General features: G+C 39.0%; 2 long non-coding RNA genes across 8 annotated transcripts; both read left to right on the plus strand.

Annotated features, from left to right (window-relative positions):
- Positions 1 to 857: 857 nt before the first annotated feature.
- Positions 858 to 7,498, plus strand: LOC138938203 (uncharacterized). Of its 7 annotated transcripts, none has more exons than XR_011447661.1 (5): positions 888 to 1,072; positions 1,141 to 3,212; positions 3,438 to 3,785; positions 4,644 to 4,873; positions 5,535 to 7,498. It is a non-coding gene; the product is annotated as an uncharacterized lncRNA (long non-coding RNA). The 7 variants fall into 7 exon arrangements; XR_011447662.1 differs by having other exon boundaries at positions 3,438 to 3,789; positions 4,644 to 4,784; positions 5,535 to 7,497; XR_011447659.1 differs by having other exon boundaries at positions 4,644 to 4,784; positions 5,535 to 7,497.
- A 400-nt stretch (positions 7,499 to 7,898) lies between these two features.
- LOC138938104 (uncharacterized) lies at positions 7,899 to 10,288 on the plus strand. Its single transcript, XR_011447645.1, has 2 exons — positions 7,899 to 8,169; positions 9,184 to 10,288. It is a non-coding gene; the product is annotated as an uncharacterized lncRNA (long non-coding RNA).
- Positions 10,289 to 13,332: the final 3,044 nt, after the last annotated feature.

Here is a 13,332-nt window from a genome sequence, read left to right on the forward strand (position 1 = left end):
ACGCGACGACATAAATCAAAAGAGACGCTTTTTATATATGCGAACCCTTTTCTTTTTGTTCTTCTTCTTTTTCTTTTTATCACTTTCTCATTTTCTCTTTCTTTCTCTCGTATAAGATGCCGTTAGGCGTTATCGAAGAGGAGATTAAATACCAAACTAGAAACAGAGAGAGGGAGGGGGGAGAGAGAGAGAGATGGATTTTGATTGTTGTGGTATAGTGAGAGTGCTATGAGTTGACGAGGATGCCAGAGAGGAGGTTGTATTACCGTATAACCTGGAAGTTTGGATAGGGCTTGGATCCGCCTTGTAGTCCCTTCCGTAATACGTCCCGTGATAGTCATTGTCGACGTATTATCCGATTACAAGCGGAAAAAGAGCGTGATGCTTCATTAATACCCCAATCTAATAACGGCGAAAGTAATTCGTTTCCTTGCAGTTACGTTACAATAGAGGAAGCACTTTAATTTCTAATCTAATCGCATTAAATTAAATTAATTTTATTATACGAATACCGAATAATATATATTACATATATAACAATCTCTTTACAAAAAATTATGTAATTATATTTTTTATTATTATATATCTTTATTATTAAAAAAAAATTTTCAACCGCGCTACAATATGCTCAATTTGGCTATTATTCATTTATTTCTAAAGAAAAATATATAACTCTAAAATATACTTGACAAATGACGCCATTGTATTCTTAAATGCGAAGGTCGATGCTTCTTTTCCTGTAACGTCGCAATTTATTTAAGTATCACTTATCAGACATCGCTTCCGCATCTGGCAACTTTTGTATCAGCAACATACGTAGGTCGAGAAAATGCTTGTGCACTTCATGACATCATTAATTACCCTCTTTAAATAACACGCAAGTGGCGAAACAGACGCGTGCAATTATTCATTGTCAATGCTTTACAAATATAGATCATCGTTCGACAGTGCGGTATAAATGTCGCGCTATTGTATTACGGTGCAGGTATTGAATGCGCAAGATTACAATATGAAGCTGACATTGGTGTTTCTAATCGTGACAATTCTGGTTTGCGCTATGATCCAGGAATCTGTAAGTGTTAACTTATAATCTTGATAATCTCTATGACGGAGAATAATGATGCGTTACTCTTTCTGAAGGAAACTTGGCGGTATCGCAAAAACAATCGTGGATGCCGCCGCCGTACGACGACCACTACAACGACAACAGCTACAGCGCCTTCATCTACTCTATCAAGTAGAATTAGTAGAAGAAAGCGTGAAATTATAGCTGCTCCGCTTTTATCAGCATTGGCGTAATAAGGGTGAAGAAATTGAAAACTCAAGTCTCCGCAAAGGGAAGTAATACTAAAATGCAGAAACTTCATTATATAATAAAATATATGATTATATTTTCGCTACATTAACAAGACAAACTAGCATAGTCTGGAATTGTAGTTTGCGAATGAAATAGTCTCTGTAATAAAAACATTGTAAATATTAGATACACTGAGATAATTTTTCAAATTTTTTAAAGAATATTCTAGTCTAGCGAAACCGCCAAGTTAAAAATGTGCGCTCGAGGGACATTTTTTTTTTTTTTTTTTTTTGCAGACAAGTCTTATCGCTTTTTGTCAAATCTCTAAGATATCGTAAAAAAATCCAACATATTCGAAGAATAAATATACAGTATAATATTCGATAATCAAAAAAGAACGGGCAGTTTTTTAAAAAAATTGTTATAATTCTTTAACGTCAAGTACAATTTTTTTTAAGTATATTTTATGTAAAGTATATTTTTAGTGTATCTCGATCTTATATTTTTTATATCAAAAAAACCGAAAATTTCCACGCGATTATTTTTGATGTATCGCTAGTTAGAAAGAAAACCCATCGTTACAATTGATACAACGTGTGTGTCGATCATACGCGAGTATGAATAGAAAGTTTCATCGCTTCTTTTTATCGTGGTGCCTGCGGGTTCCTCGTCGAACATGCTGGATTTGCGATGATGATGTCTTCGAGATGTGGCGAAAAGCGGTAAGATATGTCGCTAAAGAAAAAAGTCGCTCGAGCGCACATTTCTATCCTGGCGGTTTCGCTAGGCTAGAATTTATTTTCCAATGAGATGTGCGTATGCGTATGTGTACGTGTGCGTGTCGTCGCAGACGCCAGCAGCTGCCGGGTACGATATTCTGCATGCGTTATTCACATATTTCCATACATAAATTTTATAGAGGTGAAAGTAGATGCCTGTTTAGTTGCATGTTGCCGATGATGGTATGACGCGCGTTTCTTTCTTCTTTTTTTTTTTTTTGGCGGGGGAAAAACTCGCAACTTCGATTACTCTACCTAATGTACGTAATAATTTTAGGTGAAAATATTGTAGAAATATCCGGCATACAAATTTTACTTTTATTATTATATTTTTAAAACAGAAACATATTGTACAGTTACCAGTATCATACATTTGCCCTTTTTAAACTAAAAACATCTTTATATAGCATTTTTAATCATCGATTTTATTTCTTTTCATAAAAGCGCGGCGCGGTGTAAAAGAGTAAAAAAAAGTTTTAATACGGCAAAAACCAGCAGCAGAGCGTGGTCACGTCAGCTCGGTGGCGTAACCTAATTTTCAGCGATTAAATGCAACGAGCGCGATAATGATTGTAAATTGAGCGAATTATGCCACCGGTGCTGGCACCCGACGTAGCCTCGTCTGATTAACATGCACGTTACGCCGGATAATGCCGTTCGACCTGACATTTGCATTGGTACGCGTCGAACGGCCTGAGATTTTAACACGTGGGCCCTGAACGGATAGTCGTGTAAAGTGCGTAAAGTGCTCGCAATAATTACATTCACCCAAAGTAAATACGATAGAATAATCTCTTCGCAGTGAAAATTATTGTTCATACTTTTGCATAAAGAACATTATTTAAATTAATTGTTTAATAAAGAAAAAAATATATATATATATAGATTTTTTTTTTAATTATTGCAAATGTTTTACGTTGCGGTATTTTTATCCGTTCAACATGTTACGTACAGAATCTTTTGAAAGAGTGATGGAGATGGCGACGGAAACATTCTTCGACGTCGACAGATTGTTAGTTCACGTGTTCAAGCGGTCGTCCTGTTACCAATTTCCTGCGCGTTTTTCCTTCGGCTATAGAGATCTCGGCCAGGTGAAATCATGGCTACCTTTACGAGAAAAAAAACCGACCCCTACGGTAAGCAACGTAGGAACTTCTGCTCGCGACAGCTACAGCTTTTCCTTCTTCCGTCTCATTCAGGCCATGTTTCCGAGTCTCCCCTTCCACCACCCTCCTCTTTCACTTATCACCCTTCTCTCTCTCTCTCTCTCTCTCTCTCTCTCTCTCTCTCTCGTCAACTAATGCCGTAGTCAGGATTTACCATTCGTGTGCGACGTTTTCACTGTTGTGTATCGAATGCAGAGAACCAGGCAGCCAACCCTTTCGTTTTGGTCCACGAGTGCGAATCCTCGAAATGCGCGGGATAGAAAGGATAGGATGGGAGAGGGCCGGGGGAAAGCACCGATTCGACGAGGCGGGTAGATGAGGGAAGGATCGCAGAGAGGTCGGACACCACGTAAATTGCATACCCGATTGCGGTCTACTGAAGAGTGGTGCCCTCCACCGTGCCCGTTCCCCCTGCCTTCGCTCGGGTGCCGCGACCCCAAACTGGATCTAACAAGCCGGCGACCACAGGCCAGGTTCGGCTCGCAACAGGATCGCCACCTCTGGGGACCGCCGGCGGCTATACACGCCACCGAACTGTCCTCTGTATGTATGTGTGCCTCGACTACACTAACCCCTACGGTGAAAATCTTTGTGTTCGTCCACCATCCACCTATTCGCTCGTCCTAACAAGCCCTCTTACGTCCATTCGTAAACCGCCACGGTGTGTACAAGAAATGTTGCCTTTTCCTCCGCGACGCGACTCGATAAAAGATATATAATTTGATTTTAGGCGTGAAAATCCATTGGGGATGAAGAAGGATCTAACATCTCAGATTTTAATTACAAATGTACGATATTCTATTTTAATAGACTGCAAGTTACAATTGTTGTCGCGACAACGATTGTCACGTCGGGATGAGATGACGGCGATTCTTTGTCGCGATAAAGATGTAACGAGTCGAGCACCGTAATGACGTTGTCGCAGCGTTGTCACACTGCATTAGACAGAAAGCGGTGTCACCCGCTGATCCCGAAGAATACGACCCGAGCTTTAACTAAGATTTCTCACAGATACGAAATAAAAGGGAATTTGTATTGTGCGTCGATCACGAATAATATTGTCGGCGAATGAGATAGCGAAGCTAAATAAACTCGAGCAATTATTTCACGAAATAGTTAATTGCCGCGAACGATAAGTCTTTGTTGGAAAGTTTCTTATTCTCATTCATCTGTCACAACCAATGTCATGAATTTCTGTGTCTCGTTTTTTTCTTTATGTGTTTTTCTAGTGTTTGCGCCAGCAAGTATGTTTAATGAAAACATATTTTAGAGAAATATATTAAATATATATATATATATATATATATATATATATATATATATATATATATATATTTATATAATATAAAAAGAATTTTCTCCATGAAAGTATTTATTTATAGACTCGGAAATGTTTTCCAGATGGACTTTTCCAACTTTGCACCTTTACAAGACGCGTGAAATTTTTCTCGTTTCGTTAAAATGTATTCTATCGCGACGTATCAGGCGAGAGAATAGCCAAGCGGGATCGCAAACTTTAAACGGCACCATTAATGCAAAACGGTAGGCTTCCACCAATGATTTTTTGAATAGTTCTTGGCACGTTAGAACGATTGTCGTAGCTGCGTCTTTGGTGCGCAATAGGAAAGGAGGTGAGATCTTGAATAAAGTATAGTACCATTTCGCGAAAACCCTCGTTGCAAACTTTTCACGGAGACCACATTAGAAAACTTTCTACGATTGTACGATTCGAATATCTAAACTCGGGGATATTCCATTGTATAGGTCAGTTGTATAAGGTGTCTCAAAATCACCAGATATCCTTTCAATAACGAATTCTTTAAGCTATCTAGAATCGATCTTTTCTTAGCGGAAATATTGAGAGAAAGTGATTATTAAAATTTATTGAAATTTATCAAAATTGTTCAATTTTTTGCATTATATCTTTATAACTAGGCATCAAATAAAAACTTTATTTTAAAATTCTATTTTTAAATGATTTTATAATTTCAAGATTATTTGCTTCTTTGAAAAATTACTGATTTTTATATATAAAAAAAATATTAATAATTTACTCACGCACAGTACGTGTGCTGCTTTATTTTATTATTTATATTTAGTATTTAAATTTTAAAAAAATTCAAATATATATATACAATATCAAATACAAATTAAATAAAATATCAAAATAAAATAAATATAATAAAACTCTAGATTTTTTTTTTATTTGACACAAACATCAGCATTCAGCGGTGCGATGAATTAATCCTAAGATACGACAAACAAACTTCAATCGGTACTCTCTTCCTCCAGATAAATCCGATTCGTCTTAAGCCCAATCGTGTGGCAATCGCAGACATCTATCCAGATGAAACACTGGCGGCAACCGACGCGGGATAGTCATCCACGGCGGCTGTGAGTTTCGGATATCGAAGAAGGAGATGCTGAAGATGGGAGCCGCCGAAGAGGAGAAGGACGAGAAGATGGAAGTGGAGGTGAGAGTTTGCGCTCGGAGGTAAGAGGCTGAAGAGCCCATCTGGCTTCCAATCAGAGCATTGCCACCAGCACATGTGTTCACGGCACGTTGGAGGTGGCGGCTCAATCAACGAGGGTGCATCCCTCTCCGACCTCCTTCGTCACCCCCTCGCTCTGGCAACTTTATATCACATAATCGAGCCTTGAAGCCGCCGCTCCGTACCTCGTTTACCCTCCCCCCCTCCCCACCGCTCCTCTCTTCATCGTCTATACCGCCATCCCTCTCGGCACGTCTCCCCTCGCCCCGCTGTCTTTCTTTCTCCGTTTCTTTCGACGGGACCGCGTCTTTTCGTCCTTTAGATACCAGCAGCTCTCGACATCCTATGGTTCTTTCACCGCTCTCGCATCCCGCTTCCGCATTTACGAGCTGTCATCCTTCTTCTTTCCGTTAATTCTTTGCCCCCCTCTCTCTCTCTCTCTCTCTTTCATCTCCGAGTGACTCTAACGCGCATCAACGACAGTACCCAACGGCGCTAACGGCAGGATAAGTAATTGCGGGGGTGAGGAAAATGCATCGCCGTTGCGAGAGAAACGACGCGGTGTAATTGTGAAAAGTAATCACCTGCCGAGGTTCGGTCGGTCGGATACAGCTATCCGACAGACATCGTCGGGAAACACGACGGGGGATCGGAGAGGAAACTACTATCGACCGGAAAGATCCGCCCGGCGATTAGCTTCTCGAGGAGCCACGACGAGAACTATAAATCGTAATAGAGAAAGAGAGAAAGAGAGACTTACGTAATTATTGCGCCATATAGAGTTTACATCCTCACCCTTTTGCGTTTCTTCCGCGCATCAGTTTCTGTTCGTTCCGACCTGTGCGAGGAACTTGCGAACACTTATTAACGAAACAAAATAATCGTAAAGCGTAAAAAAATGTCTTGATGTGTCGACACGAATTTCGTATTTGCCTAGAAATGACTCTAATGGTGTTAAAGAAAATTTCATTGCGCGTGTTTAAAACGCGGGTAGACACAAAGCAGTCTGCCGATTTTGAAAGTGCTACAGAGTTTAATCTAAAAGTTATATTATCCATAATGGATCTAGAGCGTTAAGGTATTCTCGTTTGAAGAGGTTTATTTGCGAATGCCCGAATGCAGTTTGCGCAACAGAATAGCGTATAAAATGTGGAGTCCCTATAGCGTTGCAACATTCCGCAAAGTCATAACATACGCGACGCGTAACATCTGCGCCACGTTAGTCAATGGCATGGAAGAGACGAATTCATGCGTAATATTTCCAGGACGATTTGACTTGGACGTCCTTTTTGAAGCACCGTTTAAGTAAATTGGGTCCTCTTTTCTCATGCAGATACGGTGCCCCCTTGGCCGCGAATTGAATTTAAACGGGTCCACTCGTGCCATGCTAATTCGTTTGTGCCGCTTATGCTAACGTGTCTTTGACGCTCTTATTTGGAGTACATAAACTGTTTTGTTGTTGATACATACAAATTATTTTCCCATACTTCTATAAAATTGCTCTGTTACGTAATATAAAAATTTGTCTTGTCATTTGGTTTCAATATTTTTTAACTTCTTGCGAATCCAACAAAAACTTTTTTTTCATTCTCTAGTATTTATGTAACAAGATGGAACGTTTATTTTATAACTCTCTTTCGTCTGGATTCACATACACAATTAACATAGATAATAAATATTTTAATAACTTTGATGAGAATATTATATCCACGAGAATGTAGACGAATAACTTTTAAAACAGAGAAAGAGAAGAAAGATACATCATTTTTTTTAGATATTTTCGAAAAATATAGATATATTCATAAACATTTTTCAAACACGTCGAATTTAATATATAATTAATATATAATTAAATATATTTATTCGTAGACATCTTTTATATATATATATATATATATATATATATATATATATATATATAGAAGAATTTATTATATATTGTCTTCATTGGTTACGCGTTATATCTAAATGTAAGAAATTTTTTTCATACTCTCCTTTTACCTATAAATCTCGTGACTTGTCACAAAAATCGCTTTATCTTCCTCGGCGCGGACTCTCGCGTCGAATTAAGTGAATGCAGTTTGTTTGCTCGTGTCGTCGGTATTTCAGGGGTGGAATAAACGGGGGGGGGGGGGAGAAGGAGGTCGGGGGAAAGGCCAGTCGATGGCGCCGGGTGGTGAATCCGGTCGGGGGTTGCGCTGTGCATGGGCTCGCGAGATACGAGAAATAATGGTAGCACGTATACGCACGCCGGCCGCTTGTACAGACGAGGCCACATTCGCCGAGGGAAACTGACCGCCGAACAGTTCCAATGGGGCCTGGGTCACCACTCCGGCGGTAATAGTCCCGACAATAATCATTTATTGTTGCTCAATGGCGCCGACGCGGTTTCGCTCCGAACGGGAAGGAATAAAAAGTTCGGCGATTCTACTCCGGCAAGTAGTTATTATACCTATTTCTGCGCCGACAAATATAATTCCTTTTGGTCTTGCAATTTTTCTGATTTGTTTTTTTTTTTTTTTTTTTTGATACCATATATGTAAGAAGATATTCCTGTTCAATGCAATTACAGATAAGAGAGTTACAATACATATATATTTTCGAGAGGTGCATCTTTTTATGCATTAATTTATAAATTTTCAGAGTTACGTTTTATTGATATCTTAAACGTGTATATATAGTGTATTTTTCATGTTCTGATTTTGACAAATTAAATATCATATGGATTTCTGTTTTGGATAAATTATCTAAAGAATATTATTTTTTATTGTATCTCTCTTATTTTTTTGAAATGCAATATTTGCTTGTGAAAAATTATAATAGAAATTTTCTTTAATTAATAATTTAATTAAATTATATGACAACTTATGTTGAAATCTCTATCTAAAAAATTGCAGAGACAAAAAATTATCAAGTTCAGAGATCAAAGGAATTTATACATTTATTTATCGCCGTTGTGTAATTCGCGCAGATCGAATTCCACGTTCCAATGCTCATTGAATCAGTCCAAAGGATAATCTTAACTCTTCGCTTAATATTCTTTTTATCCGAAAAACGGCCCTTCGTATCGAGTTTCTCGAGATAGTATTCTACGGTCTCGATCATTGTCTTTTAAATCAATAAACTTTTTGAATGATCATTAAGCGCGCATCATCAAATGCAAGGATTACAAAGAATTATTTAGATAAAACTCGATAGTTTATATTAATATTGTGGATAGACGAAATATACTTATAGAAAAATATGTTCATTTTGGAGCATTTTCTTTCCACGAGCTAACACGTGGCATATTATAACACCATTATTACAAATTGTATAATTGTATGTGTGTAGTCGTTAATATAATTATCATTAAATTATTAGTTCTTTTTTTTTTCATTGCGGTCTCTGTTTTATATACGGGGGGAAACGCACGCCTTAAATAATGCTAATTCGTGTTTCTGGTCTAGACGGAGTGACAGATTATTAGTACAACCAAGCGATGTGTACGCGCGTTCCCGTAGAAGCAAATCTACGTATGTGTATGTACATAGGACATGTGGGCAATAAACACTCGATGAGCAAACGGTGTGCGCTCGACGTTTGATTGGGCGAGCCGTGCGTAATGACGTGGTACTGTCATGCAAATCTTGTCAACGTCGTTTATGGCTGTGAGCCTATTACGTCCGTAGACATTCGCTCATCATCTTGTTTGGCAACTGTAAATCGATGATTTACAGTAAATCCAAGAAACTTAGCGCGCAGACTTCGAAGAGGTACTTTATTGATGTCACGCGTCTCTACGCATATCATATAACGCCATTGTTATATTTCCGCCGTAACAGACACGCGGCTCGAGATGAATTATTCGACGCGAAGAGAGAGAGAAAAAAATCACGATCTTTTATCTCATTAATTATCCAAACCGAATTTTTCGAGCTGTTAACGAGATGTAAACGTTATTATTACTATCGCCGGCGTAATCGCGTGAGGGTGAAGATGAAACGAATGACTATGATCAAATGAATAACAATGGCTATTTCGAGTCACGGTCGAGCGGGTGTCGTCAACGATTTCGACGCTTTTGTATCGCGACGCTCGCATCGATTCGCCCTTTTTCTATTTCCCCGCGCGCGCAAAACCTACCGCGCGCCAGCCACCTAAAATGCCGGTACCATGTGGTGACCGTGGCCGATGTCCAAAGTAGAGGATGACGTTCATAATTTTTTTTTTTTTGCTTCTAACCCCCGTGCACGCACATGAAAGGGTATACGCGCGATGCCATCGCGGTCGGATAGAATTTATATTTCGCTCGGCGCGTTATCGTTGATTTATCGCAAGACCCAGTTTTCTCTGCGCCTCGGGCGTAACCATTTTTTTTTTTTTTTTTGACTCGCGCTTGTTTTGAAAAGGAGGAAAAAAATAGCGACGAGTTATCGCCGCGTAAAAGCGCATTGCACGCGATGATCGGTTGTTTTCGATACGTTATGATATGAACAATAATTGCGAATGAAATATCGTATAAACGTTGTGAGAGAAATAACAAAGCTCTCTCTTTACGCAATGTTCTAAAAATCTAACAAAAGCGTTCGCATGTACATTTTTATACAGGGTGTCCCCAATTTAAATATCAAAACTTCAAGAGCGTGTAGGGGACCGAAAAACCAAGACAAGAAGAAAGTCCTTTAGAGGTTTGCTCGTTTTTGCTCCATTTTAGAGAAAATCGCAAAAATTCAATCTCTCATTGTCAGTTGCTCTCTTGAGTCGATTGGCACCGAATAAATTTTCTGCTTCAAGGTTCCTTACAAATGTAAACATTTGATGTTGTCTTTTACGGTGCCAATTAATTCAAGAGAGCAATTAAGAGACCGAATCATAGATGCAGTGCACCAAATATCACTAGAACAATGTCTAGATGCAATTAATGAGGTCAGTGCTAGATGTAATGCTTGCATTACTGCAAGAGGGCAACATTTTAAACAATATCTGCATTAAATAGATGATAACATAAATAAAATGTAAATAAATAAGTAAAAAAACCAAAACTTGTTTTGTTTCTTTTTTGGTGATTTTCTCCAAACTGGAGCAAAAACGAGCAAACCTCTAATCTAAAGGACTTTCTGTCTTAGCTTTTCGATCCCCTACACGCTCCTGAAGTTTTGCCATTTAAATTGGGGACACTCTGTATATAAATGCAGAGACAAATTTTGGCAACGATGATTGGACGATTATTTCTGTAGAATTGTACAATCCAAATCGATAAATATTTATTGTGTGTGTGTGTGTTACGTTACCTGAAAAAATATATTCTGCATTAATCATATACTAGAGTCTATTCTTTAACATTTATATATATATATGCGAAATATTACATTACATTATAGGAATAGTTTAAATTATAAACCAATTTTTTATTAAACGGATGATGTTTCACACGGAAGCCTTCCATTATATTAATTACTTGATTCTGTGATTCGCGTTCTCAATTTGAATTATATTTAAATCAATGAAAAGTCATACGATAAAGTATGAAACAAGATATTTTTAACTTTAGTTGAAATACATGAATAGAGTGAGCTTGTGTGTAGGTGTTATGTAAAGAAATGTATTGTTATATATAAAATAACGAGAAACTAAAATGCTATTGTTGTATTAAAGTGATGGGCATGGACAATGTGTCGTAAAATATTCTTATATTTGTTCGCGACCAATAAAATTGTTGTTTTCTCGATTTGTTTTTCTTCGGAGAGAGCTCAGCGCGAATCTTAATTAGAATATACGTATTTCGGGGAATGTAGATGAGTTTATTGGTAACGGCGTTCATGCGTATCTGCAATAACAGGATCATGAGCTTATAGCTGGAGCTTAAGGGGTTCGATCAATTATTGTTCGCCTCCTATCTACATCACGTGAGGCTATGGCATCGGCCGACCTACAACAGGCGCATTCCAAATTCCGTTCACGCGTGTACTTTCCATTGTTATCGGCAAGCAAGTCATCTTCAGATTCATAGGATAAAGATATTATGCTATCCACTGATGAAAATCTGATCGTTTCTGATTGTTTTAAAAGTTAACCATATTTCGAAAAAATAAGTCGTTCCTATATCTGTTCAAAGAATTATTCACACAATAAAATTCTGCGGTATAATTTTTTCATAATTAGAGCAAGAATAATGGAGAATATTATCGTTAATTTGAAATTATTTTAACGCGGTTTCTACATACTTTATTATTTATCGAAAATGCGTGCTTTTTACGTGAATCGAATCTATATGGAAAGTTTTATAAAGAGTTTCCTATTAAGTTTCCTTTTAATATAACATGTTTTTTTAGATAGTGCATATTATTACGTTAATAATTCGTATTATTTGTAAAATTAAATAAACTTCTTGCGGATCGCATATATATTATTTTGTTATTTTCAACCGCAGCGTCCTTCCATACTGAGAATATATAGTTTGAGCGCAATGTCGAGCACATATTATGCAAGATCGCGGATTATCACGTGTGAAACGTTCTATAGGAGAATTCAGGATCAGTTAGTCGACTATACCGTCGCGGCTAGGCCGCTTATCTCGCTGCTATGGCATGCTAATCAACGAGGTATACTATGGCCTACGCCTATATATAGGACAAGCGAGTTCCGGCAGTTATCTCGATTTGTCCAAATAATCCCGGAACAAATCGTTGCGGGCGGCGATTAACTTCCGCCTAGTTTCTATTTCGTGCAGTATACGTCTGTCGAGGTCTGCCCATTCGTTTCTGCTTCCTCCAGTTGGCGTTAAAGCGCTGTCGATAGGGAGAAAAGCCGACGCGTATAAATTTACTCTTTCAAATGCATCATCGAGAATTGTTTATCGTTTTAGGAAGAAATAATTTCACCCAGCTATTAACGCATTCGCGCTGCAACTTACCTCGAGCCGTGAGAATCCGATCCTCTCGTACGTTCGATCGTAAAACTTTCTATCTCTTGTAAGTTGCTGTTTTGCTTGGATTCGCATCACACGGCAAAATCCGCTACGGTATTTTTCTCGTCGGCGCTTCGCAATCTCGTCTCGCAGTTTATCTTCGCGAGTTACCTCCTCGCGCTCCAAGCCACTGATTACGCGTCAATCATTTAGGAGCGGCGGGAAAAGAAATAAAGTCGCGAGCCTTAAAGACGATGTCGCGCGAAAGTCCTTTACAAAGAATTCGCTCACCGCGCGAGGGGGAGAGGCGGCGAGGAATAATATCGTCCCGCGACGAGATCCTTCCGGTAAACTCCCTGGTGGCGCACCTCCCGCCGCTTTTCTCGAAACGAAGAGAAAATTGGAAGAGACCGAAGACGGCGGCCTCTCCAAGGCGGTTCTCCAACCGGCGGCGCGGCGGGGAAACTAGAAGAGGCGCCGAGCGGGAAGAGATCTGCTCTCGCGCTCGTCCTGAAACGCGCTCCTCGGGGACTCGCGAATGAAATTTCATTTCGGGAGCGCCGTAATCCCGGAATTGTTACTTGACTTCGTTCGCGGAACGAGAGCATGAAAGGGATCCCGTAGATTCGCCCTGTAATCGGTGAAATGTACCTCCATTTTCCTCCCCGCGCACTCCCCAACCACCCTCTCTCGCTCGCTCCATCGCCTT

Source organism: Polyergus mexicanus, unplaced genomic scaffold (genome assembly GCF_030449975.1).
Source record: "Polyergus mexicanus isolate NDT 795.1 unplaced genomic scaffold, iyPolMexi1.0 SCAF_12, whole genome shotgun sequence".
Classification (NCBI taxonomy): Eukaryota; Metazoa; Arthropoda; class Insecta; order Hymenoptera; family Formicidae; genus Polyergus; species Polyergus mexicanus.